The sequence below is a fragment of the Acomys minous genome (genome assembly GCF_964271855.1).
Source record: "Acomys minous genome assembly, chromosome: 15".
NCBI classification, from domain to species: domain Eukaryota; kingdom Metazoa; phylum Chordata; class Mammalia; order Rodentia; family Muridae; genus Acomys; species Acomys minous.
In genome coordinates, this window is record NC_140497.1 from 94359818 (window position 1) to 94385541 (window position 25724).

At 49.7% G+C, this 25724-nt stretch overlaps 1 protein-coding gene across 5 annotated transcripts in view; it reads left to right on the plus strand.

The window, feature by feature from the left end:
• The first annotated feature begins 2179 nt into the window (after positions 1–2179).
• LRRC8B (leucine rich repeat containing 8 VRAC subunit B) overlaps positions 2180–25724 on the plus strand; it is a 59550-nt gene continuing 36005 nt past the window's right edge. For 2 of the 5 annotated variants that reach the window (XM_084759768.1, XM_084759772.1), the window contains exon 1: positions 2180–2339. The gene's annotated coding sequence lies outside the window, so the exon portion shown is untranslated. Of the gene's footprint in view, positions 2340–2380; positions 2699–25724 lie in introns of those variants that run through there. The other 3 variants (XM_084759769.1, XM_084759773.1, XM_084759770.1) reach the window with 2 other exon arrangements.

Consider the following 25724-nt stretch of genomic DNA (forward strand, 5'->3'; position numbering starts at 1 on the left):
GTCACACGAAGGGAAAGACTCCACCACCAGCGGGACTCAAGGCGTGGTAGAAAGCCAGATAATTTGATTTGAGCTCCTCTAAGAGAAAGCCAGGAAGGTGAACCACCATTTTAAGACAATGTTCGGAGCCAACAAGTAAGACACCAAATATACTTTTTAAGGGTCCAGGTGATGCTGATGTGCAGTGTTTAAGATTTCTCTCAGAACATCAGCTGAGGCCATTCATCTTTCTCTTCCCATGATGCACGTGGGACATAAAGTGAAGAAAGAAGGAATACCTAAGGAACGCCCACGCTTCAGAAGTTTCCAGAGGGTGGTATAAAGTCACTGCCCTTATCCTTCCACTGTCAGTAATAAGGACTGCCATCTCGTGAGGTGGGCTCTGCTGATGAAAATTAGCATGTATCAACAGTCATCACATTTAAAGGCTGCGCCTGTGCTTAGCCAGAATTGATACACTTGCAGTGAACTTGATCATTGTTGCTTCCTGCTAATAAGTTGTGCTACCAAACAAGGAAGCCGACTTGAATATGTATGACCATTGGGGGCTGGAACTGAAGGTGACCACCAAGTGTCTAATCTCTGGCTGGAGAGACAGGGACACTAAGGGCTAAGTTAGTTTCCCAACTCATGCAAGCAACCATGTTGCTGTGACAGAAAAAAAAAACAAGCAAAAAACAAAAAAACACATTGTGTGCTCATGGTCTTGGAGGAAGAAATGTCACTTCTGAAGCATTCAGACAAGATTGTGAAATCAGAACCTTCAACTTATAATGTTTTGGTCTGATAACCTGATTCTCTTATAGCACTTCTTTTTCTTCAAAATTATACTAAAAACAAACAAACAAAAACAACAACCCTTTGTCCAGGCAGAAAGCAGTTTGAGGGCCACACTTAAGTCTAGAACAACAGATGTGTGCACGAGTCTCACACACTCAATATGTCGAGTGTCCAAATAACCCTCAGCGTTTTCAACTTTTGCTTCCAGGCTCAGTGTCACAGCCACCCAGGATAGCCTGGGTAAGAACAGGGCGGAGCAGTGACTTCCCAGGTGGTTCAAGATGGAGTTTGGATAGGACTGGTCTCTATTGGACACAGCAGCGTTTGGGGGGGGGCGGGGGAGGGAGGCACTGGGTGCCCATCTGATCAGGCGATCCAAAGGCTTTGTCTTCATTTATTCCTCCGGGAGTGTTTTGTTACCTTTCTTGTTTAAAATAAGATGTGAATACCATAGCAACCAGGAGATACAAATCTTGCTGAATTGAATCATTGTGCTAGGAAATGGCCTGGACAAAGACTACGCTTAGCAAGGAATTGGGGAGGGCATGGGGGAGCCAAAGATTCGAGGAGGCAGATAAAAATATTAACTCTCTCAAACTTCTAGATTTGGATTAAACTTGTGCTCTTCAAATGGAGGGCCACTTCACAGGAGAAGAGAGTGGGTGGGGCAGGTGGCCATCAACAATGAAATACTATTACTAGTCTGTCTACCTTGTCACCTCATGCTGAAGTGACATGCTGGAAAGAAAAGGCTGGTACTGGAGGCCCTGAAGCCAGCTCAAGCAGCTGCTTAATTTGGCCCTACAGGAAAACCTCCCTCCCCAGGGCCCTGCGACCTTTCCAGTCACGAGAGGTAAAAAGCGTTGAAGGGACTTCGCTACGGCAGGCGCCATCACTGCACACCCCACCCTTCCTGGTGGCCCAAGTTATGTCACTAACAAGTTTCCCAGGGGTGCACACGTGAGAAGGCCGGGTCCTTTGCTAGGGTGGCGCGCCTGGGTAACAGCCTAAGCCCGGTTCCTGGGTTTCTGGACTGCAGCCCCAGCTCCCTGGCGAGGCGTGTGGCTGCCATGCACCGCGGATGCCAGGCTGGGGCGAGGGCACCCGGGCGGCCGCATGGCGCTTGCTCCAGGGGAGGTGGCAGCTGCGCTTTGTCTGCAGCAGGAGGGTGAGTCACCGTGGCCCCGCGGTCCGTCCCAAGGCCGGGCGGACTCTCGGGCCCCGGCGGCGGAGCGACCCGGGCAGGGGCGGCTCGGAGGCGGCGCTGCGCGTCCCCGGCTCCCGCCTGCGCAGCCTGCGCCTCGGCCGCCGCCCGCGCGCTGCGCTGCGCTCCTCCTCCTCCTCTGCGCGCCGACATAGTCAGCGGTTCGCGCCGCCGGGCGCCCATTGGCCGGCCGCGCGCGCCGCGTCACAATGGAGCGGCTCCGGGGCGGCTAGCCGGGCAACGCCGGGGCTTCCCGCTGAGCCGCAGCCGCCGGCGGAGTGCGGGCGCCGGCCGCTCGGCGCGCCCCGGCCCGCCCGGCAGCGCGGGCTCCGGGGGGTGGGCTCCGGGCGCGAAGGTAGGCGGGGACGGTAGGGACGGCGGGGCCTGGCGCGGGAAGGGGGTGCACAGCAGCAGGTGGGGCGGCAGGGCAGGTGCGGTTACCTGGCCGTCCCTCACCTGGGAGTCCCGCTGCGGGCAGGTGGCACTGTCACCTGCTCAGCGGCGGCCGCGCGGCTCCCACGACCCCCGGGAGGGGCAGGGCGCCGTCTCCCCGCGGCACCCCTCCTGGATGCTGGGGTCACCCGGGGCGAGAGGAGGGGGCGGCCGCACCCAGGCATTGCCTTCCGTGACCCCGCGGCTGAGCGCGCACCTGTGTGTGTGTCCCCGGGACTGCGGGGCGAGGACCCTCCTTCTCCACCCGAGGTCTCGCTGGAGGTGAGTGCAGCTCGCTGGAGGAGGCGGGAGGGGGTGGGGGGGGGGTCCACACTGGGTCGCCACCGTTTGCCCCCTGCCCTGGCGCCGCCTGGCGACAGACATTTTATGCTCTTGGGTGTTTTACCGGCCTGCAACTGTGATTTTAGTGTCTGAGCTGCAAAGGGTCAACTAATTTCCCTGTGAGGAAGTAGGTTCCTCCTCCTGGGCTGCAGGTGCTGACAGGTCAGAAGGGAAGAGGCTCGTTAATCCGTGTCCTGGACTGACCTCCCAAAGTCCATAGGTCGCTTGTTGTCATGTGACGTTTGTGGAAGACTTTGATGAGTGGTCATAAAAACTACCACTGGGACCCCTAGCTCCCTGCACCCCAGAGAACAAACTTAAGTTTGAAAGTCAACACCAATGTGTAGACTTCTTGAATACGTTCTACCTTGTCTGAAAACTTAACAGAAAACAAACAAACAAACGAAAACCCAAACCCCTGTTATTTAAAGATAAGAGTGAAAATTGAGCTGGGAGGTTGTTAGGGTTCTGATTCAGTCTGCCTACCTGTGGTGTCATTGCTCACCTGCCATGGGTGTGTGTGGCCCTGCCCAGGGCTATATAAAAGGACAGTCCTACCTCGCCCCTCACTCTTACTTTTCCTCTCTGTCCTCTCACCCTCTCTCTAGCTCTCTACCCTTCTTTCCTTTACTTTCTCCTCTCTGTCTCTCTCTGTCTCTGTCTCTGTCTCTCTCTCTCTTTCTCTCTCTCGTACCACTCTCCCCGTTCCTTCCCCCCACCCCCGCTCTTTAATAAAATCCTCTATAATATAATATCTACCTCATTATTTCTTCCTTACTTATTTTTATTTTCTGAATCATAACAGCAGTGGTGGCGCACGCCTTTAATCCCAGCACTCGGGAGGCAGAGGCAGGTGGATCACTGTGAGTTCGAGGCCAGCCTGGTCTACAAAGCGAGTCCAGGACAGCCAAGGCTACACAGAGAGACCCTGTCTTCAAAAACAAAAACAAAAACAAAGAGTGAAAGTTTTAAAAATTGTAAATGTGAAATCAATTTGGGTAATTTGTTCAATTTATAATTAAGAGGAAATTAGCCGGGCGGTGTGGCCGCTCACCTGTGATCCTAGCACTCGGGAGGCAGAGACTACACAGGGAAACCCTGTCTCAGAAAAAGAAAGAAAGAAAGGAATTAAGCACTGGGAGTGTAGATCCGAGGGGCTTAGCAGAGGCACAGCTAGAGGTTCAGTGCTCCCCAAAGTACTAATGCTATTGCATATGGCAGCAACAACAGTAACAATAACTGTGTGGTTTTCCTGGACAGCTGTGCCCTAAGCCCAAACCTGGGGCTGAAGTGTACATGGAAGAGTGCAGTGTTACGGCACCAGCACACTCACGTGCACAAAGTCCGCTTCCTAGGAGCACACAGTGCTCTGAGCAGTGGCTGCCCCTGGCTTTCCTAGTGATCAGGTCCACTCTTGAAGAGAATAAGAAGTGACAGTTAATCCCCCAGGTAATTGGGCCTGTAGGACTTAAAACCTTAAGCCCGAACATGTCTGGTGCTGCTGTGAACTAAAGCCCGGGCTTGGAGAAGCAGAGTTGTCAGTGAGCACGCCCTGGTTTTCATACGCCTGGTTTCCACACTGGAGGAAATGTAGCCTTCCTGTTAGAATTAGGCCCACTTCTTCGAAACTCCTGTTTTCCTCTGATCAGAGGGTTGTTCCAACATGCACCTCAAATACACGTGTTCATGGTGTGTGTGATCGCGTTGAGCGTGTCGAGATTTGTTTTTAATCCCGTTCCCGTTGGCCATCCCCACCACTGTTCCCCACTGCTGTTTTAATTTTTAGATTCCTCAGAGTGAAAACATCAACATGAATTAAATCTCTAAAAAAGAAAAAAAAATTTGGAAAGGACACCTGGTGACCTAAAGTGTTTTAGATGATAGTGTGGGTATTTACCCTCAGTGGCCCAACTCTTGTCTTTCTGGGAAAGGTTGGTTATTTTGGGTTTTTTTTTTTAACTTAAAATTCATTCTTCAAAAACATTTCAACTTGTAAACTTTTCCGAAATTTTCACGTTCACGGTTTGTGTTCCTTTTTATTTTAAGTGCCCATGCAAAAATCCAGTGCCTGCTTTTTAGTGTCTCTCAAGCTGAGTCTCCATTTCCTTTCTGCCTCTCCCTCTCAGCCTCCCTCTGTGGCCCTCAGATGTTATCAGGAATGGATGAGTTCTGGTCCCATTGTGTTTCACAACATTGGTGGCTGGTCGCTTGGCTTGCCATGTAGCTGCTCCACACTGCCCTGTGACCACCTGAAGGAACCAAGGCAGGCCCAGGGCTGTGCAGCGCTTCCTAACGCAGTTGGGAACTGTGCAGAGCTTCCTAAGGCAGTCGGGAACTGTGCAGCACTTCCTAAGGCAGTCGGGAACTGTGCAGCGCTTCCTAAGGCAGTCGGGAACTGTGCAGAGCTTCCTAACGCAGTCGGGAACTGTGCAGCGCTTCCTAAGGCAGTCGGGAACTGTGCAGCGCTTCCTAAGGCAGTCGGGAACTGTGCAGCGCTTCCTAAGGCAGCCGGGAACTGTGCAGCGCTTCCTAAGGCAGTCGGGAACTGTGCAGAGCTTCCTAAGGCAGTCGGGAACTGTGCAGAGCTTCCTAAGGCAGTTGGGAACTGTGCAGCGCTTCCTAAGGCAGCCGGGAACTGTGCAGCGCTTCCTAAGGCAGTCGGGAACTGTGCAGCGCTTCCTAAGGCAGCCGGGAACTGTGCAGCGCTTCCTAATGCAGCCGGGAACTGTGCAGCGCTTCCTAAGGCAGTCGGGAACTGTGCAGCGCTTCCTAAGGCAGCCGGGAACTGTGCAGCGCTTCCTAAGGCAGTCGGGAACTGTGCAGAGCTTCCTAAGGCAGTCGGGAACTGTGCAGCGCTTCCTAAGGCAGTCGGGAACTGTGCAGAGCTTCCTAAGGCAGTCGGGAACTGTGCAGCGCTTCCTAAGGCAGTCGGGAACTGCCTCCGAATCCATGTTGCATCTGTTTTCATATTTGCTGCCTTCTTGCTGTTGCCCTACCTTTCATCTATGTTTCAACTGCATTTTCTCTTTTTAAAATTATGTATTATTATTATCATTATTGTGTGTGTGATGTGTGCATGCAGGCTCTGGCATGCTGCGACACACGGGGAGGCCAGAAGGCAACTTTGGGGAGTCTCTTCTAACTGCCTGTGAGCTCCTGGGCTTGGACTCGGGGCCAGGTTGGTGCTGCTTCAGAATTGACCTGCTGAGCCATCGCCCTGGTCCTCACCTGTGTTGTCTAAGCTCCCCGCATTGATTCAGTTATCTCTGCAGAACAATTCCTTTAGCAGACATAATAACCTGTCTTTCTCCTTCCGGATCATTAACATTGGTCATAAATACAACCTGCCTGACTCCACTCATGTTGCTATTCATCTGGAAGTTGGGCAACAAGATCATAGCAAACACCTCTTCTGTGATTTCCCTTTCTTTAGGCTTGTACTCAGTTGCAACACAATTTAAATGTGTTCCTTCGATGCTATTGTGAAAGGGTAAAGGGAAGGGAAACGGGTGTCCAGCCTCGGCCTTGACCTTTTCGTCTTGTTTTTTGACCTTCGTGCAGCCTTTGATACAGGTCACGTGTTCCTCCTCGCCTCTTCCCTAGACTCTGTATTTGGACTCATCTATTGCTTCTTTGAATTCAGAGCACTTGTGGCTCTTTCTGGTCTGTGGGCTCGCTCGGCTTCCACAGCACCTCTCTCCAGGGTGCAGCCCAGGAGCTGCCCGTACGACGAGGCTGTTTTCCTTGTTTCCAGGTAGCTGAGATTTTGCTTTTGTCCGTCTCTGATGGAGACTGAATTCTTTACCGTTCCGTGTCATTGTCCTCCATTCAGGGGGTACAGAGTAAGAGCATGGCCGAACCTTCCGTATTTTCTCTCTTCAAATCCTTTCGGCCTCTTGCATCACTCCCTCGTCACACGCAAAGCCCCTCACGAATTGCAAGTCAGCATTCTTCAGAGTGTGAACCTCGAGAGCTGGGGGGACTGGCATCTGAACTTTGCTGTCACTTTGGACAAGTTGCTGGATTAGTTTAGACTATGCTCCTGGTTGGAGATCACACAACAACAACGGCCTAAAGAAAGTGAAGTAAGTGGGTTTCCCTTTTCACGTCCAAGTAAAAGAGTTTGTGGTGGTTTGAAAGAAAATCACCGCCACAGGCTCTTAAGGAGTGGCAGCACCAGGACGTCTGGCCTTGTTGGAGTAAGTGAGGCTCTGTGTGGAGGGAGTGCGGCGCTAGGGGGCAGGCTTTGAGGTCTCAGGTGTTCTAGCCAGGTCTAGTGGTACAGTCACTTCCTGCCGATCAGGATGTAGACCTCTCAGCTCCTCCTCCAGCACCCTGTCTGCCTGCACGCCGCCATGCTTCCCGCCTGATGACAATGAACTAAACCTCTGAACTGTGAGCCAGCCCTGATGAAATGCTTTCCTTTGTAAGTGTTGCTGAGGCCGGGGTGTCTCTTCACAGCAAAAGAAACCCTAAGACAGAATTAATAGACAGGTAGGCACAATGGCAGTGCGCGGGTCAGGCAGTACTCATGAGTCAGTTTTCTTTCAAACTGTTTTGGAGGCAGTATCTTGTTATTTCTGCTACTGCCAAGACCTACAGTCTCGCCTTCACCTTCCGTCTTGTAGCAGAAGAGCCAGGGCAGGGAACACAGAGATAGGGTGACCGTGTACGGTGGGGTGTGGGTGTGGTGTGATGCCGGTCACCAGGCCTGTGCAGCCAAGGCTTCTCCACTGCCACTGGTCCCATCTTAGTAGTGGTCCTTAGTAAGAGAGTCTTTGGGATCTTAGGGAAAAAAAATTTAAAGACATTATCTTACTGTGTAACCGACGTTTGGTCTGAAACATAGTATGTAAACCAGGCTGGCCTTGAATTCGCTTAGATTGGCTGCCTCGGCCTCTCAAAGGCTGGGATAAAAGGCCTGTGCCACTGTAGCTGGCCTGACATGTGTTTTTGTTTATTTGTTTGTTTGTTTGTTTGTTTTGGGTTTTTGTTTTTGTTTGTTTGTTTGAGACAGGGGTTCTCTGTGTAGCCTTAGCTGTCCTGGAATCACTTTGTAGACCGGCTGGCCTCAAACTCAGAGATCCACCTGTCTCTGCCTCCCAAGTGCTGGGATTAACGGCGTGAGTCACCACGCCCAGCTGACATGTTTTAACATATACTTTAAATCTCAAAACTTCTATAAAAATTGGAAGCCACAAGTGCCTTTATCCCAGAGCTCAGCACTTAGTGGGTCTCTGAGTTTCAGGCCAGTCAGGTATAAATACAATCAACACAAACAAAAAACAAACTCTGCTTCTCTTTTCTGAGTGTTGGGATTAAAAGCATGTGCCACCACACCAAGCATAGCAATGTATTACTTCCTCAGTGTCAATATGTATTTCTTACATTAAAAACACAGCGTAGATTAAACAGTGACTCATGAAATCAGATGGATCTGGTAGAAATTCTGAATCTGCCTCTCATTGGGTATATAGTCTCTCTCACTGTGTGTACAGCCTCCCACTCACTATGTGTACAGCCACTCACTCACTGTGTGTACAGCCTCTCACTCGCTGTGTGTACAGCCTCTCACTCGCTGTGTGTACAGCCTCTCACTCACTGTGTGTACAGCCTCCCACTCACTGTGTGTACAGCCTCTCACTCACTGTGTGTACAGCCTCCCACTCACTGTGTGTACAGCCACTCACTCACTGTGTGTACAGCCTCTCACTCACTGTGTGTACAGCCTCTCACTCACTGTGTGTACAGCCTCTCACTCACTGTGTGTACAGCCTCCCACTCACTGTGTGTACAGCCACTCACTCACTGTGTGTACAGCCTCTCACTCACTGTGTGTACAGCCTCTCACTCACTGTGTCTACAGCCTCTCACTCACTGTGTGTACAGCCACTCACTCACTGTGTGTACAGCCTCTCACTCACTGTGTGTACAGCCTCTCTCTCACTGTGTGTACAGCCTCTCTCTCACTGTGTGTACAGCCTCTCACTCACTGTGTGTACAGCCTCCCACTCACTGTGTGTACAGCCTCCCACTCACTGTGTGTACAGCCTCTCACTCACTGTGTGTACAGCCTCTCACTCACTGTGTGTACAGCCTCTCACTCACTGTGTGTACAGCCTCTCTCTCACTGTGTGTACAGCCTCTCTCTCACTGTGTGTACAGCCTCTCACTCACTGTGTGTACAGCCTCTCTCTCACTGTGTGTACAGCCTCTCACTGTGTGTACAGCCTCACACTCACTGTGTGTACAGCCTCTCACTCACTGTGTGTACAGCCTCCCACTCACTGTGTGTACAGCCTCTCTCTCACTGTGTGTACAACCTCTCACTCACTGTGTGTACAGCCTCTCACTCACTGTGTGTACAGCCTCTCACTCACTGTGTGTACAGCCTCCCACTCACTGTGTGTACAGCCTCCCACTCACTGTGTGTACAGCCTCTCTCTCACTGTGTGTACAGCCTCTCTCTCACTGTGTGTACAGCCTCTCACTCACTGTGTGTACAGCCTCTCACTCACTGTGTGTACAGCCTCTCACTCACTGTGTGTACAGCCTCTCTCTTACTGTGTGTACAGCCTCTCACTGTGTGTACAGCCTCATTTGTAGCTTGTAGCTCTCTTAGCTGTAAACTGAGGTAGTGGGAACACATGGAAAAAAGGGGGGAATTTTAGATAAAATGTTTAATACTGTCTCTGGCAAAAGAAGTGGGAATTTCCCCATGTTAATTTGGCCTAACCTTTTCCATGAACCCTTCCTACAATGAACTGTTACTCTATTTCAAAAGCATTTTATACGGATAATTGTAGATGTCCAAGTGGCTGCCCTTAACTTTAACAAAATTGTCTCCAAGTCAGTTTATAAACCAAAGAGCAACACAATTATTCCTGCATCTTTTGATCAGAAAGAGATATGCCTTTCTGTTCCTCAGCCTTGAAGTGAATACTTTTTGGCTGACCCACAAATGAATCTGTGATAAAGGTTCGTGGTATTTTTAAGAAACTACTAATCATCCGCTGCTTGCCAGGTGCTGCCCCAGTCCTGGTGAGGCAACGGCAAGCCGAACCCCATCTGGTCTCGGTGTTCACGGAGGTTGTGGGTTATGGAAGAAGTCACACAAGCAGCTGCTGAAACCACGTGACCATGGCCACGGTGGTCCTCACAGGGAAGGCTCTGAATGCGTGTGCAAGTGTGCCGCCATCAACGGCTGAATGGTGACATTAGAGACAAAAGCCGCCCCGCACGTTCGCTTGAAATTAGCTCAGATGTGAACACCCTGGGAATGGACCTGCGGGGTCCCCCCCACACCGTCCAAAGGAGGCATGCTGTGCTGTTTGGAGCTGTCATTCACATAAGTGTGTGTGACGATGGAGGTGGAACTGAGGGACAGGACACCTGAGTCCCATGCCCACGCCTCACCATTCCCTCACGCTCAGAACGTAAAGCAAGTGTGTGTGACGTGCGGCTTCACCGTGTGATTCTGAAAAGGGGCCACAAAGCTCAGGGGTCATTTAAACCTTGTATCCTGCATTAGCAGACTCTTAAATACACGTGGTTTGTTATTGTTGTTTGTTGTTGTTGTTGGTGGTGGTGGTGGTGGTGGTTGTTGACACGTCAAGCAGATGCATCTGAAGAAAGCTGCGGTCAGGTGGCTGGCAGGTTTCCGCCATGCTCCTACCACGGTGGCAGACACGGACAGAGGGCTCCCTCCCAGCAGGCTGCAGAGATTGAAGAGAACACCTTCCACGTGTTCGTTCCCTTTTCGACTCCGCTGCTGGGAGCTGGCCTACGTCACCCTTAGCAGGTAGAGTCTAAAGGACACAGACCATTCAGAGACATCTGAGGAAGAGTCAGCTCCCTCAGCGGCACTGAGGATGACTAGAGTGGGATGCTATGGTAATGCAGAGGGCTGGCTGGACTCTGCTGCCCGGGCCCAATATCCGGTCCCTCCGCGGCGGCTCTCAGGTTGGTATAGGCAGGAAGCAAGCTTGGCCGGGGACGGCATTGGCAGGTACAGTGGCAGGACATGCCATTTGTCCTTGTCCTGTCTAGCACAGCCAAAAAAAAAAAAAAAAAGGAATAAGTGATGAGGAAACACTTCCTCTTTAGCCCCTGCAACTGGCTTGAAGGAAGTCCTCTTGTGTGTCTCCCACCATGGTAGGAACATGACTGAGCCTTGAGGGGGCCTGTCAGCCACTGGAGTGCAGGTTATGGTTTTTTGTTTGTTTGTTTGCTTGCTTGCTTGCTTGTTTAGGAGCGGATGCGTTTGAGGTGAATTCTATTAATCTGAATTTCTAAAGTTCATCTCTCTAGGCAAAATTGGATGGGTTTTTATTTTTTTATTTTTTTTGCTGGCCCAGTTTCAGTGCTGAGACTGCATCCTCAGGCTAGCTGTGATTTGTCTCCCAGCTGGGTTTGTGAATCATGCATGATGCAGTTTCTCAAGGCACCAGATTTCAGTGTGTGTGTGTATGTGTGTGTGTGTGCTGCATGCACGCACACACGTGCATATTGCTCAGGTTCCCAGGATAACCCCCAGGCAGCCTACCTGTCCCCAGGTGCCAGAAGTCTCTGTCACCTTCCCCCAAATACCCTTGTGACCGACCGGGGCTGCTTGTTTGGCGTCTCTCCTGGTGCCTGGAGCTCCTCTCAGTGGCTCTGAGCTCTTTGCTGATAAGGCTGTCCGTCTTCCCTGGCGAATGTACCCGATCGATGTCCCTTCAGTGAAGGGTCATCCCAGTGACTGCAAAGAACCCCTGATCACCCCGGGTGACGCACCACACCCTGCCCTCCCATTCCCCGCCGGCGTTTCATACAGTGGCTTATGGCTGGTTTGCTCAGTGTTCTGTCCCGCTTACCAACCCTGGGACATCAGTTCTGTGAAAGCAGATTTCGTCTCTATTATTGGCTGCCTCTTAAGCACGCCAAGTGTCGAGCTTCGCAGAACTGGCACGCATTAATAGCGGACAAATAGTCTGGCCCTCTTTGTTAGTCATTAAGTCAGCCTGTGACGCCTGCTTCACAGGGTAAGCAGGGCCTACAGCCTGCGCACTAGTGGGTCTTTCTTTTTCCTCTCAAGATGTGTTTACCCTTAGATCCCCCTCCCCACCTTTTTCTTCTCAAGATAGCCAGACATTTACTCAGCTCATCTAGCCGGTGCCCCCCCTAGACCTGGAATTCCCCCTTCTTTCCGCTTGTGTCATCGGCAGCCGGTGTAGTTTATGCAGCGGCCACATCCTTCACTTCGTCCCTCCATGCACTTCCTCCGAGCAACTTCATTGCTTCATGGGTCCAGGAGCACCAGCGGTTATCTTTTTCCTGATACCATTTAGTGTGTAGCCCTCTCCGCGTCTCCTCCACCCTCCTTGGAGGTCCCAGTTGCTTGAACACACTGTGGGGACCGGAGGTCCCAGTTGCTTGAACATACTGTGGGGACCTTCCTAAGGAGGCAGATCTCCCCATATCAGGGCGACTCCTTTAGCCACAGTGAACAGGTACAAGTGCCCAGGGATGCTGAGTCATAAAGCCCCCCCCCTTTGTTGTCAGCACCACATGCATCCCCAGGGATGCTGAGTCATAAAGCCCCCCCCCCTTTGTTGTCAGCACCACATGCATCCCCAGTGGTTGCACCATGGACGTGGTGTGCGCACACATGCCCGTGTTGGGCTGTTTGTAATCCAGGGAGGCTGTGGAAACAGCGTGGCTGCAGTCTGACAGTGTTCCTTCCCGTGACCTGGGTGCTCTTGATAAACCGATGCTCACCTTTGCCTTCCAAGCTCGGTTCTCCTGAAGACCTTGGCTTGGCATCTTTCTTTCGTCACCTCCGCCCCCACCCCTCCTCCGTGCTGCCTGTGGTCCCTGAACAGCCTGGCCTCCTCTCTGGTGCTCCTTGGTGGTAAGGGGCAGGCTTTGCTCATCTTCTGGGCTTTCTTAGACCTGACGCACCGTGGGCATTCAATAGACATATATCCAGGAACAAACCATGGAAAAAGCTGGGTCTGTGCGTCCCCCACCCCACCCCACCCCCCCCACTCCAGAGCTCGGTTTCGCTGACTTGCTTTTAACTGGTGCTTTGGCAGAAAGGTGTTTACAGGTTAGAGGTTGTAAGGCACACTGTGAGTGCTGCTAAGGGGCAGCCTGGCTAGGTGTCTGCTGCTCTTGACTAAACACTGGTTAAAAGCACGCAGGGGAGAAAAGAGTTTGCGTGGGTTACCGGTGCAGCTCTTCCTGACAGAAGTCAGGGCAGGAACTCAAGGTAGGAACCTGGAGGCAGGAGCTGACGCAGAGGACATGCCGGGTGCTACTTACTGGCCTCCTCCCCATGGCTTGCTCAGCCTGTTTCCTTATACAGCTAAGGACCACTCGCCTATGGGTGGCGCCACTCACGGTGGACCAGGCCCTTCCACTTCAGTCACTACTCAGTCCAGTCCTCTGATGGAGGCGGTTCCTCAGTTGAGTCTCCGCCTTCCCGCGTGACTTTCATTTGTGTTGAGCTGGCAAACACTAGCCAGCCTGGTATCAGTTGGAGTCAGATCTCATGATTATTGAATATTAACCTGACTCAGAGTTCCAGATTTGGTGGCTTACCACAGACACTGGGGATTATGCTTTTCTGGCATAACCCTGGCTTTTTCTGTTCCTCGGGGTTTAAGAGCCAAGCCTTTGAGTGCCTGCCTTTGTCACATGTTTAAAGACAAACGCTAACATCTTTCATCATTGCTTCATTAAGTCGGTACAAAAGATGACATTTCTGATGACATAAATATTGATTTAAAAAAATTTTAAATGTGCCCAATAGAAACTAGATTAAACACCAAAATGGCTTGGTGCCCATGACCACCCATTTAAAAAGTATTTTAAAGGTTTGCTACAAACATCAAGGAAGTTACAGTTTTGATTGTGAATCTCATTTTATTATTTTCTCTGAAGCACAATTTGGGTATAATAGAACTTTAACAGTCTGAGTTGTTTTACTCATGCGCAACTAACAAGACCAAGTCTATTAGAGCTCCGACAACTCGGCTGTTGATGCCTCAGTGGGTGACGGCACCTGCCACCAAGCCTGAGGGCCTGTGTTTGATCCCTGAAACACACAAGATGGAAGGAGAGACTCCTCAAGTTGTCCTCGGACCTCCACATAGGTGCCCTGGTGTGTGCATGTGCACTCACCTGTACGCACACACTCACACACTCTCACCCACACACTCACATACCCACACACATATATATACTTGATTTGTTTGTTTGTTTGTTTGTTTTCAAGACAGGGTTTCTCAGTGTAGCCTTGGCTGTCCTAGTATACTTGAAATGTGTGGACTTAACAGCTTAGTTGCACATGGGCAAATATTACTTACTGCCAAAAATAACACTTTGTAATCAAATGCTTAAGAAATCTTGCCACATACCTGAAAGAAGGGACCAGAGAGAAGGGACCAAACTCTGTCCTTTAAACTGCTGAGTGCTTGTCATGGTGAGTTAGTGATGGATGGGGGAGGGGGGTTCCCAGCCTTTTCTTCCTAAGCTATTAGAATAGTCCTCCCCGACACACCTGCTTCAAGCCAAGAAATAGCAGCTCTCCCCAAAGTCAGGACTGACTTCTGAGGCTTTTCCTTCCTTAGCACCTGTCACCCCAGGGGATTTCAAAATGATACTTTGCTCAGTGGCCTGAAAAATGCACCCCCAGGGCAAGGCTCGGTGAACTGGTTTCTGAGGACAGAGGCCTGCCTTTCTCTCCTAATGTGGGAAAATAGTGGTTTGAAAAGAGAAAGAAAGAAAATATCCAGGGAGTGGGGGCCCACAGCAAGCGACCTGGAGTGACAGATAATTTCAGACAAAGGTTAACTCTCTGGGGATGGACCCTGTCAGAAGCCCCTCCCCCACAACAAGCTTTGAAGAACAGTGCCTTGGGCACTCAAAACCAAAACCCAAAAACCTTCCTAGTCAAATTAGCCACCAACTCTTGGGTTCAGTTGAGCAGATGGCTTATAAATTTGCTCTTGCTGCCAGGTGTGGTGGTGCATCCCAGCACCTAAGGCAGAGGCAGGTGGATCTCTGTGTGTTGAAGGCCAGCCTGGTCTACAGAGCGAGTCCAGGACAGCCAAGGCTACATAAAGAGAAACCCTGTCCAAGAAAAAATAAACACACATACACACACACACATATACACACACACATACACACACACACATACCCACACACATACACACACACACACATATACACACACACATATACACACACACATATACACACACATACACACACACACATACACACACACATACACACACACATATACACACACACACATACACACACACATATACACACACATACACACACATATACACACACACATACACACACACATATACACACACATACACACACACATATACACACACGCATACACACATACACATATACACACACATACACACACACACACAGACACACTTACTTTAATTTGTTCTTAACACACAGAGACTTCCAGCAGGGACGAAACATAGCTGACACTGTCGTCCCTTGGCATGTCCCCACTGAAGCTAAAAATTGAACACTAAAGTACTACTAGGTCAATTTAAGACTGTAGAAAATGCCCAGAACATCAGTTAAAAATCACCATATGCTTAGCTGGCAGTCAGCTGGGTCAACATTTGGTTGTTTCTATAATTTGCCATGGGAACTCGCTCTGTAGACCAGGCTGGCCCCAACACAGAGATCCACCTGCCTCTGCCTCCAAAATGCTGGGACTAAAGTTGTGTGAAACCTCAGCCTAGCTCTAAGAATTCATCTTAGTCCTACTGAAAGGGAGAAAAGAATATTTTAATCAAGAATATTAAATTTGTTATCTGAGTAAGGTGATTAGTCACATGTGAAAGTGTGTGGGCTCCCCAGAGACCCAGGGCGTTTTCCTGTGGAGTAATGCAAGCATGGAGGAGCAACACAGTTTGTGAGTTGGGGCCTTTCTGGGCTCCTGGATGCTCTAGCCCTCTCTGAGAGGATACTTGATACCTGGTCCAGACTCCTCTCTATAACGTCAAGCAAATAGCCTTGAACTTCAGGAGTCTCACCAGTTGTGTTCCTGTCACTTTCAGGAAGCAGTCACATGTCTCCAGGTGACCATATAATGGCTCACATTTCAAGTGTCACCTTGATTGGATCAGCAATAGCCTAAATGTGTCTGTGAGGGTGCGCTTCCCAGTAGGACTAACTGAGGGGAGAGGGGCAGGCCTGCCCTGAGTTTGGGTGGTACTTTCCCCCTCCTTCCTGGAGTCCCAGAGGGAGTGAGGGAGCTTGGGTGCTCCCCGGGCCGCCACCACTGAAGCTGCAGCCTCCTGCAGCTCTGCCTCCCTGCTTCGAAGACTGCTTACCCTCACCTGTGAGTCAGGAGAGAGCCTTCCTCTCCGAGCCTCTCCTCGGGGATGTGGCCACAGTAGTGAGACGCCTGCTGTGGAAACTGATCTGTGGGGGAATGAGTGGCCCAGCTAAGCAAGTCCTCAAGCCCTGGTAGATTTTTCCTTGGTGCATCGGCTGGCTTCTTGTCACCGATTGTCCTTAGGAAAGGCCTCAAGGATTGGGGGACTTGACTGAAAGAAGCGTGAAGAGCAGGTGAAACAGACCCCTCGTGAGACACCCCACCTGAGCGCGGGGCTCCGGCAGCTCCAGATCTTGTTTTCTTAGGACCATATTTGATTTCTTGTTCGTAGGCTTAATGTTCGCTATAGATCTTTAAAACATTAATTCCTTAACACATTTTTTTTTGAGCATTTAATATGAGTCAGGCATCACACTAGGTACTGGGAATAGATCCAGCAATGAAGGAAACAGGAAAAACCCTTTCTGTGTGCGTCCTGCAGCAGTAACGGTGGCCACGAGGAAAATTCAAGGTGGAGTGTTAGATAATAGATGACGCAGGACACCGAAGGGCTAGAATGTGCTTGCGGGGCCGGGCGACAGAGGGGCAGCATCCCGGAGTGGCCAGTGTGTGTGGAGAGAGGCCGGCCTCAGTGTCCCGGAGTGGCCAGTGTGTGTGTGGAGATAGGCCGGCCTCAGTGTCCTGAAGTGACCAGTGTGTGTGGAGAGAGGCCGGCCTCAGTGTCCCGGAGTGGCCAGTGTGTGTGGAGAGAGGCCGGCCTCAGTGTCCCGGAGTGGCCAGTGTGTGTGTGGAGAGAGGCCGGCCTCAGTGTCCTGGAGTGGCCAGTGTGTGTGTGGAGAGAGGCCGGCCTCAGTGTCCTGGAGTGGCCAGTGTGTGTGTGGAGAGAGGCCGGCCTCAGTGTCCTGGAGTGGCCAGTGTGTGTGGAGAGAGGCTGGCCTCAGTGTCGCGGAGTGGCCAGTGTGTGTAGAGAGAGGCCGGCCTCAGTGTCCTGGAGTGGCCAGTGTGTGTGGAGAGAGGCTGGCCTCAGTGTCGCGGAGTGGCCAGTGTGTGTAGAGAGAGGCCGGCCTCAGTGTCCTGGAGTGGCCAGTGTGTGTGGAGAGAGGTCGGCCTCAGTGTCCTGGAGTGGCCAGTGTGTGTGGAGAGAGGCTGGCCTCAGTGTCGCGGAGTGGCCAGTGTGTGTAGAGAGAGGCCGGCCTCAGTGTCCTGGAGTGGCCAGTGTGTGTGGAGAGAGGCCGGCCTCAGTGTCCTGGAGTGGCCAGTGTGTGTGGAGAGAGGCTGGCCTCAGTGTCCTGGAGTGGCCAGTGTGTGTGGAGAGAGGCTGGCCTCAGTGTCCTGGAGTGGCCAGTGTGTGTGGAGAGAGGCTGGCCTCAGTGTCCTGGAGTGGCCAGTGTGTGTGGAGAGAGGCTGGCCTCAGACTCCCCATGAGGTATAGAATGACTGTAGCCCGATCCTCTGTCTCCTCGACCTCCGAGTGCTTTGCTGGGAGCTGTGTAGGGTTGGGGAGCCACGCCTGGGATTTGTGTACACCAGGCAAGCACTCCACTCCTGTGGACACTTTTGAGAAGTCCTGACTTCAAGGCACCGAGTTTATCAGGACCAGTCAGTTCAAGGTTGACGTACTGCTGAATTATGCGGAAAAGACATCACAGTTTTTCTATTTGTAACTTTTATATGTACCATGCTGAGAATCTTTCCCAGGTTATATGCATATTTCCTGTGATAAAACTGTAATCAGCCTCGACTCTTATGTAAACTGCCTCTCCACATTCACCTTTCTGTTTTATTCTGTCTTTTTTTTTTTTCTAATAAGATGTTAAGGTTGAGAAAAGCAGAGGAAACAGTGCTCTCAATGGGGCTGGGTGTGATGTCCCAGCACTGGGGAGGCAGAGGCAGGCAGAGCTCGAAATCAAGAACCAGCTTGGTCTGCAGGGACTCACAGTGTAGCCCTGGCTGTCCCAAAACTCACTATGCAGAACACGCTGGCCTTCAACTGGGCTCATCTCCAGGATTTTATGTGTTGTGCTCTGAATGTCTTTGAATCCCAGAATTCCCCAGCGGAACCTAAGGCTAGAGGTTAGGCCTCTGGGAGGAGGTTGGCTCCTGAGGGGAGGAGTCCTCATAGATGGCGTGAGATGAGTGTCCACACAGAGGAAGGCCCAGAGGAGCTGTGTAAGGTCACCAGTGGAAAAGCCCTGTCCCTCTGTCAGCGGACACAGTGGCTTCCTTCCTCACAGTGACACAAAAGTCAGCCCCTACCCAGGAATTTCCTCTGGGCGCGTTTTCTAGAGGAGGCTGAAGATAAGCTTGTCACTGTCTCCAGAGAGCTGTTTTCTAGAGGAGGCTGAAGATAAGCTTGTCACTGTCTCCAGAGAGCTCATCACGTGGCGTATCTTCCCCGCCACACTTCCTCAGCAGATGTCCCCTCTCGCTCAGTGCTGCAGAGTAACCGAAAGTTGAGAGTTGTCATTATCCACAGGCTGGATCAGTGTATGATTTTCAAAAATAGGCAGCAGTTTAAGGCTTGAATTTGCATATCTGAATTTTTTAGTAAAACTCAGCTAGCTTTATAATCTAAGATGCTTATCAATTCTGCCTCCTATATATAAACACTGATATACACTGAATTTCTTTCTTTCCTTCCTTCCTTCTTATTATGATTATGATTTATTACTTTATTTATTTTGATAGCCCTGGCTATCCTGGAACTTGCTATACAGACCAGGGTGGCCTCAAAGATCCACCTGCCTCTGCCTCCTGGAGTGCTAAAGGCAAGGACCACCATACCTGAGCTGCATTTACTGAGTTTTATTGTTTTTGTTGTTGTTGTTGATGATGATGACTAAATGGAGACAAAGCCTACTTTTCCAGGCTTGCCCTTTAATGCGTAGACCACTTTGACAGAAGAAACTGGAGCCTTTTTTTCTCTCTCTCAGTTAGCCAAAGGCCCTTCTTCTGCCCTCACCTCCACCCCCAGAATTGGGAATTTCTAGCCTACATCTTGCCCTGCCTTGTTGCCATGGTGATGTGATGATGTTCGTCTTCCTGGGTGGCAGAACTGGAGCAGCGCAGTGGAAGAGATGCTGGGTTATGGCTGATGCTCTGTGTCCTTTCCCTACCCAGGAGTTAGAGGCTGAAGCGGGACCCCAGGCTCTGAGGAGTCTATCGAGCATTTTTAGCTCATTGCTACACGGAGAGCACTGGGCGGGGTGGGGGTGGGGTGGGGGGGTGTCAGTGCTCACTGCTCACGGATCATATTGCGTAACTCTACATTTTCTCAGGCTAATCTTCGCATGGAGACTTGTCTGCTTAGCATTTGCGCCTCTTCAAGACACTCGGCTTTCTATTAAATTTTCTTCTAGCCTCGTAAGAAGCAACCCTGATGACTAATAGTTTACGGTATTTGCTCCTGACCGATGAAGTTTTAGGTGTGGTCGACTAGTGCTTGCTTGTGTTGTGCTTGTTTTACAATTACAGTGAAACCGTCTCTAGCTTTTGAAAGTTTGTGAGTCCCAGCAGCTGTCCACACTTCGTTCCTAACCCTCCCTCACACACTTATCCCTTACACACCACATCCTTAAGGGTCATATCCCCTAGGGTGCTCACAACCCACTCGGCTGCTCAGCTCTAAACACCTGTTTTAAAGTTATCTCCGAGTTGCTGCCTGTTTTCCCTTTGTCGGCTTAGGTGGCATGTGCCTTGTGAGAACATTTAACACTGTGTTTTAGATCAGGAAGTCATGGTTCAGTCACTGCAGAACAAACCACATATACATTTTATTAGCTTGGTTACAAATGAAAATGAAAGTGAAATGGAGAGATAAATGGTTCTATGTAACCAAAATTAATTACTAGAAACACTGCTAGAAGCAGGAGTGTTGGGAAAGCTAAACCCAGAGTGACACAGTAGCACAGTTACTTTGGAGCCGTATTTACACTAAGACAAGCACAGGAATGACTCGATTAATCAAGGTATTGGAGCTACATAAACAAATTGATATATGGGCCTGCTGCCCTATGGAACGGGAATGCGGCTCACGGGACTTCCTTTTCACCCAGTGACCTTGTGTTTGCCTCGTTGTGTTTGGGGTCAGTGGCACACTACGTTTTTAATGTACCTCACGCAGTGTGTCCACTCGCCAAAGCCAGGCTCGGAGGGAAGGGAGGCACTGGCATGGGATTTGGAGTGTGCGTGCTGCCTCTGGCCCAGCCTCTGCCTGAGCTGTGCCCTTTTCACCCTGTGCCCAGCACACAGCTTTCCAGAAAATGATCCAGGGACAAGAGGAAGCAGAAGGTGACACCTGGTTTGTTTGGGCAGGTGACACTGGAAGCTGTGTGGCTGCACCAGAGGTAAGAGAAAACCAGACTCCGATGAGATGGTATAGAGTAAGGAGACTGACACCAAAGAGATTTGAGAAGAAAAACCATGTAAGGTTGAATGTTCTCTTTTTCTCAGAAGGATCCTATGGTAGTTTGACTAGGAAAGGGCCCCAATAGACTCATGTGTTTAAATGGTTGCCCGGAGACTGGCTAATGTTAAGGTCGATGGTGGTTGGATGGATCAGAGTTCGTCTCCTTGTGGGCATCTACTGTACAGTGTATCTTAAGTATCCTATCTGGACACTGCTATGAACCAGGATTGACTTGGTTGAGTACTGCGTGCCCGTAACTCCCACACATGGGAGGGAGAGGCTGGAGGATTATAAGTTCAAGGTGTCATCCCCAGGTACATAGAGTTCCAGGCCTGTCTCAGCCATAGGACAAACAAAAGCGGGTTGGGAATACAGCTCAGTTTTACAGAGCCCTGGACCTCTGTCGCCTGGTAAGCTGTGGTACGGCATGTGCCCAGCATCTAGGGGGTGAAAACAGGAAGAGCAGAAATTCAGTGTTGTCTCTTCAGCTATGCGGAGACTTGGAAGGCAGCCCGGGATAGGCACCTAACTGATGGAGAGATGGCTACTGATCATTTCAATAACGGCTTTCTTGATATTGATAATCATTTAGATTTGTGGGATACAGTCTTGGATGATAGCCTTTAAAAGAGGTTAATATTCTAGGAGCATTTGAAACTTGGGTATAAAGCCAGTCGCTGACGCATACCAGGAAAGATAGGATTGAGTAAAGACACTAGCCTTGAACATCTCTTGCCTTCCTGACTTCCGGGTTGATTCCTGTTTCTTGCCCACCTTGAGGCTCTTGTTTGGGCAAGCTTGTGAACGCTTGGTCACACTCCTCACGTGGCTCAGCCCTTGCCTCCTTTGTATGCCCCATGACTCTTGGGTAACAGAATAGTCCATTGGCCCTCTGCTCTGTTAACTGACGCAGCTCCGTGAGGCAGGAGTGCCATCTCTGTGGCAACGCCTCTGGCGTTAGCACTGCATTGCTGATTTCCCAGTGCCACCCATGACGTAGTGGCCACTCACAGTTCCCTTTGTGGATGCGTGTGTGCATGTCTGTCTACTGAGCATTCTACCCAGCTCTGCTGCTCCCTCTTTCCAGCAGCTCTCTGGAACTAAGTCACAGGGTCCCCTCATTTGCCTGATCTGCTAGGAAATCCCCAGAGGCTGTTGCCAGTGTTAACTTGGTGGCAGGAAATGCTGGAATACCCGCATTTTACTTTCTTCTCCTGAGCTGCTCTGAATCTTTGATCACACCAAGTTTGCCCTTGATTTTCTACCTCCCAAGGCTGTGGCTCCTCAAACGAGACTTCTTTCATCTTTTCTACCTGGGAGGAGCTAGTAGAGAAATCTCCATCTTATCCGTCTTTTGATGGACATTTGTCCGTTCAGTAACTAGGGATTTAATCAACCTTTCCCTTGCTGTTGTGAAAAGTAAAGCCAAGCGACTGCTGTGAAATTAGGCTTGCATAGTTGTTGACTGAGAAGGATGACTACAGATAAATTGGATTTATGGGTTAATTTTTTAAAGGTTTTTAGATTTATTGTTTGTATTATTATATGTGCATGTGCGTTCTGCCTGTGTGTGAGTGTATGTCATACATGTCTGATGTCTGCAGAGTTGGGTGGTGGACGCCCTGGAGCTAGAGTTATGGATGATGGTAGGCCACCATGTGGGCTCTAGGGAATCCAACCTGGGTCACTTGTAGGAGCAGCAAGTGCTGAGCCATCCTCCAATCTTACAAAAAGAAAAAGAGAAGGAAGAAAAAAACTATAATAGCAGTCCAGGACCAGAGCAGACTAGCCTGTGAGTGTAAAAGAGAAAGAAGAAAAAAACTATAATAGCAGTGCAGGACCAGAGCAGACTAGCCTGTGAGTGTAAAAGAGAAAGAAGAAAAAAACTATAATAGCAGTCCAGGACCAGAGCAGACTAGCCTGTGAGTGTCACCCTTGTTCACGAATGAGGAAGCGGAACACAGTCGCTCCTCACGTTGTCAGTGGACGTGAGATACGAGATTATAACCTCGGGGAGCATTTGACACCAATTGGTCTCCATGGGTGTCAGCACTCAGGGTGCTGAAAGAAACATCTAGAAGGCTTAAAAAAAAATCAAAGCAAAACTTCGTTATATCTGTTAGCTGTCTTAAACTTTGGCCTTACTTTCAGTGTGCTCAAAAGATCACCAAGTTAGTGCTTTGCCAGTCTCACTTAGCAGTCTGTGCAAAGAATGTTGGTTCTTTGATGACCTTGTTTTTGAAAAAGCAAGCCGTGGTGTTTAAGGGCCCTGTGCAGGTGGGGGATAAGATGGAAGGCTGTGTAGTGACGGCGCAGCGGAGTTCGGCTGGAAACGGTGGAAGGAAGTGAAGTTCGTGGAACATCTTTCGTGTCTTAACAGCAAATTCTCAGGTTGGTTACATATTGTGGTCAGGTGCTTAGAAAATTGATTTTAAGCAAAATCTTTCCTTCTCTCGTATGGTTTTTATGTATTGCCCCTGTGCTAGTGTCTGAAACGTTCTCTGTATTTCTGTGATTTTTGACCTGATAATCTCATTTGGATTTTCCAGGCTCAACAGCTGCTGTTTTCATCAACTACTGCAAAGTCGTATTAAGGTCTCAAATTGATTTTTTTTAAAGCTTCTTAGGGTTGGCCTAGATTATTTAGCATTTTTTTTTTACAAAATACAAACCTTCCCCCAGCCCTCACAACTGTCATTTTCTTGTGAGAAAGCTTCCAGTGATGTTAATAATATTTCAGATCACGTGTTACATAGGCTGAGCCTCTTTGCTGCTCTCCCAGAGAACATTAGTGTGGTTTGTAGATTGATAATTCTCTTGGCAAATCCAGCTCCTCCTCCCTCCTGGAGCACGAGGAGACCTCAAGTCGCTTTGTGGAGTGAGTGGTGCCTGGCACGGTTTTGACAGATGTTTGCCGTTTGACCCTAAGCGATCCATTGCAGAAAGCAACACCTTTAGGGAGTGTCCTGGGAGAGCATCCACGCAGAATAACCACCATTCCATCAGATTGTTCTGCAGCTCTATTTGAAGAGGAAGTCACGTGTTGAACCTTGCCTTGTGACTTCATTTACTACGACACAAGTGTCTCGCAGCCCCTGGCAATGCTAGCGCGTCCTTGCTCATCACCCTTCAGCTCGTCCATCTCCTAACATGATGAAAAACAGCCTCGACCCCTAAGTTGTTCCTGGTTTGCTTGTTTGTGGCTGTGAATACCATCCGACCTCTGCACCATTGTGCACCATTGTTGTCCGCCCCGCCTTCTTCTTCCTTTTGAGAGTTTTAATTTATTCTCTTGTTTTCATGGCCAAGGCAATAGACTTCCTTGTCTGCTGATACAAACAGTCCTTTCTGCGTTTACAGGAATGGTACACCGCAGTTCCAAAGCCGCCGTTAGACACACGGTCACAGTGGAGCACGGCGCCCTCATGAGGGAGAATGGCAGTTGCTGCTTTTGTTTTGTTTTTATGTTTGTTTTGTTGTTTTGTTTTGGTAGCTCAGAGGACCCACCCAGTGTCCCCAGCAAAGCACTGAAGAGAGAGGCTCAAACACAGACCCCTGATCTCTGCTGCCCTTTTTCCTCCCTACCATACTGTGTGCCTACCGAATAGCATGCTGTTTCCCAAGACACTTTTCACACAAGGAATTCAGTGAATATGTTATGTAAAAAAAAAAAAAAAAAAAAATATATATATATATATATATATATATATATATATATATATATATATATACACCAAATGTCAGCAAACTGTAGAAGCTAACTGTCCGCTAGCCTCTTCCTCACTAAGTCTTGCCATCATGTATAACCACAGAGGTTTCCTGCCTTTAAGTCAGGGACAGTGAACGACCAATTTGAGAACAGCTGGCCAGCCACCAGGTAGATGTTCCAAAAAGCCCTCGTTACAAGGTTAGTGGAAATCCTGAGGAAGGGGACGTAGGATCTGGAAAGGAGGTGTATGGCCTGCTAGGATAACTGTGGATGAAGTCACCTGCTCAGGATTTTCTGGAAAACAAGTGGGCGTGGCCAGGCAGGCACTGACCGTTATTAGACCTATGTGAAAACACATGGGGGATGAGGGGAATTCATATACTTTTGTGTTTTCTTGTTATAAATCTTCCTAGTACAGTTTCTAAAATTAAAAAAAAAATTGGCCGGGCGGTGGTGGCCTTTAATCCCAGCACTCGGGAGGCAGAGGCAGGTAGATCATTGTAAGTTCGAGGCCAGCCTGGTCTACAAAGTTAGTCTAGGACAGCCAAGGCTACACAAAGAAACCTTGTCTCGAAAAACCAAAAAAAAGAAAAAAGAAAAAAGAAAAATTAAATTTTACAATTAAAGTGTTGGTTGGACCTTGGAGCTTTGCTTGAATGTAGTAAGCAGATTTCCCCTTTCCCTATTAAATCCTCCACCGCAAAGATGGGGAGATGACAGAATCAGAGGAATCTAGGCAGTTGGCAAGAGTCATGAGTTACTACCAGTTAGCTCAGTGTGAGTTGGGGATGTTAATGCTGACGTGCAAGGGCTTATCAAAAATAATTTCCTACGTTTTTAGGGATTTTGCAAGCCACTTGTTAAACAGGAGAGATGGCTCGGTGGGTAAGAACTGTCTTAGAATTTCATTGCTGTGAAGAGACACCATGAGCAAGGCAGCTCTTATAAAGGAAAGCATCTCATTGTGGCTGGCTGACAGTTTCAGAGGTCTAGTCTATTGTCATCATGGCGGGAAGCATGGCAGCGTGCGGGTGGACATGGTGGCAGGACATGGTGGCTTGCTGGCAGACGTGGCGGTGTGCGGGCAGACGTGGTGGCGTGCAAGCAGACATGGTGCTGGAGAAGGACGAAGAGTTCTACATGTTTATCCGCAGGCAGCAAGAGACTGTCCCACTGGGCCTAGCTTGAGCACACATCAGACCTCAAAGCCCACCTCCACAGTGACACACTTCCTCCAGCAAGGCCACGCCTCCTAATAGTGCCACTCTTTGGATGTGATCTCTTGCCAGAGCAGCCATGTCCTGAATTAAAATTCCTCTACAACTTCCCCCCTTTCTGCTTAAGCTTTTTAAAAATATATATATACAGCTTAATCTTTACAATAGAAATGATTATCAGTCCCACAAACTTAACAGTCCGAGGGTCCTTTATGAAGATCCACTCGGCCGTTCCTCTCCCCTCAACTCCTACCCTT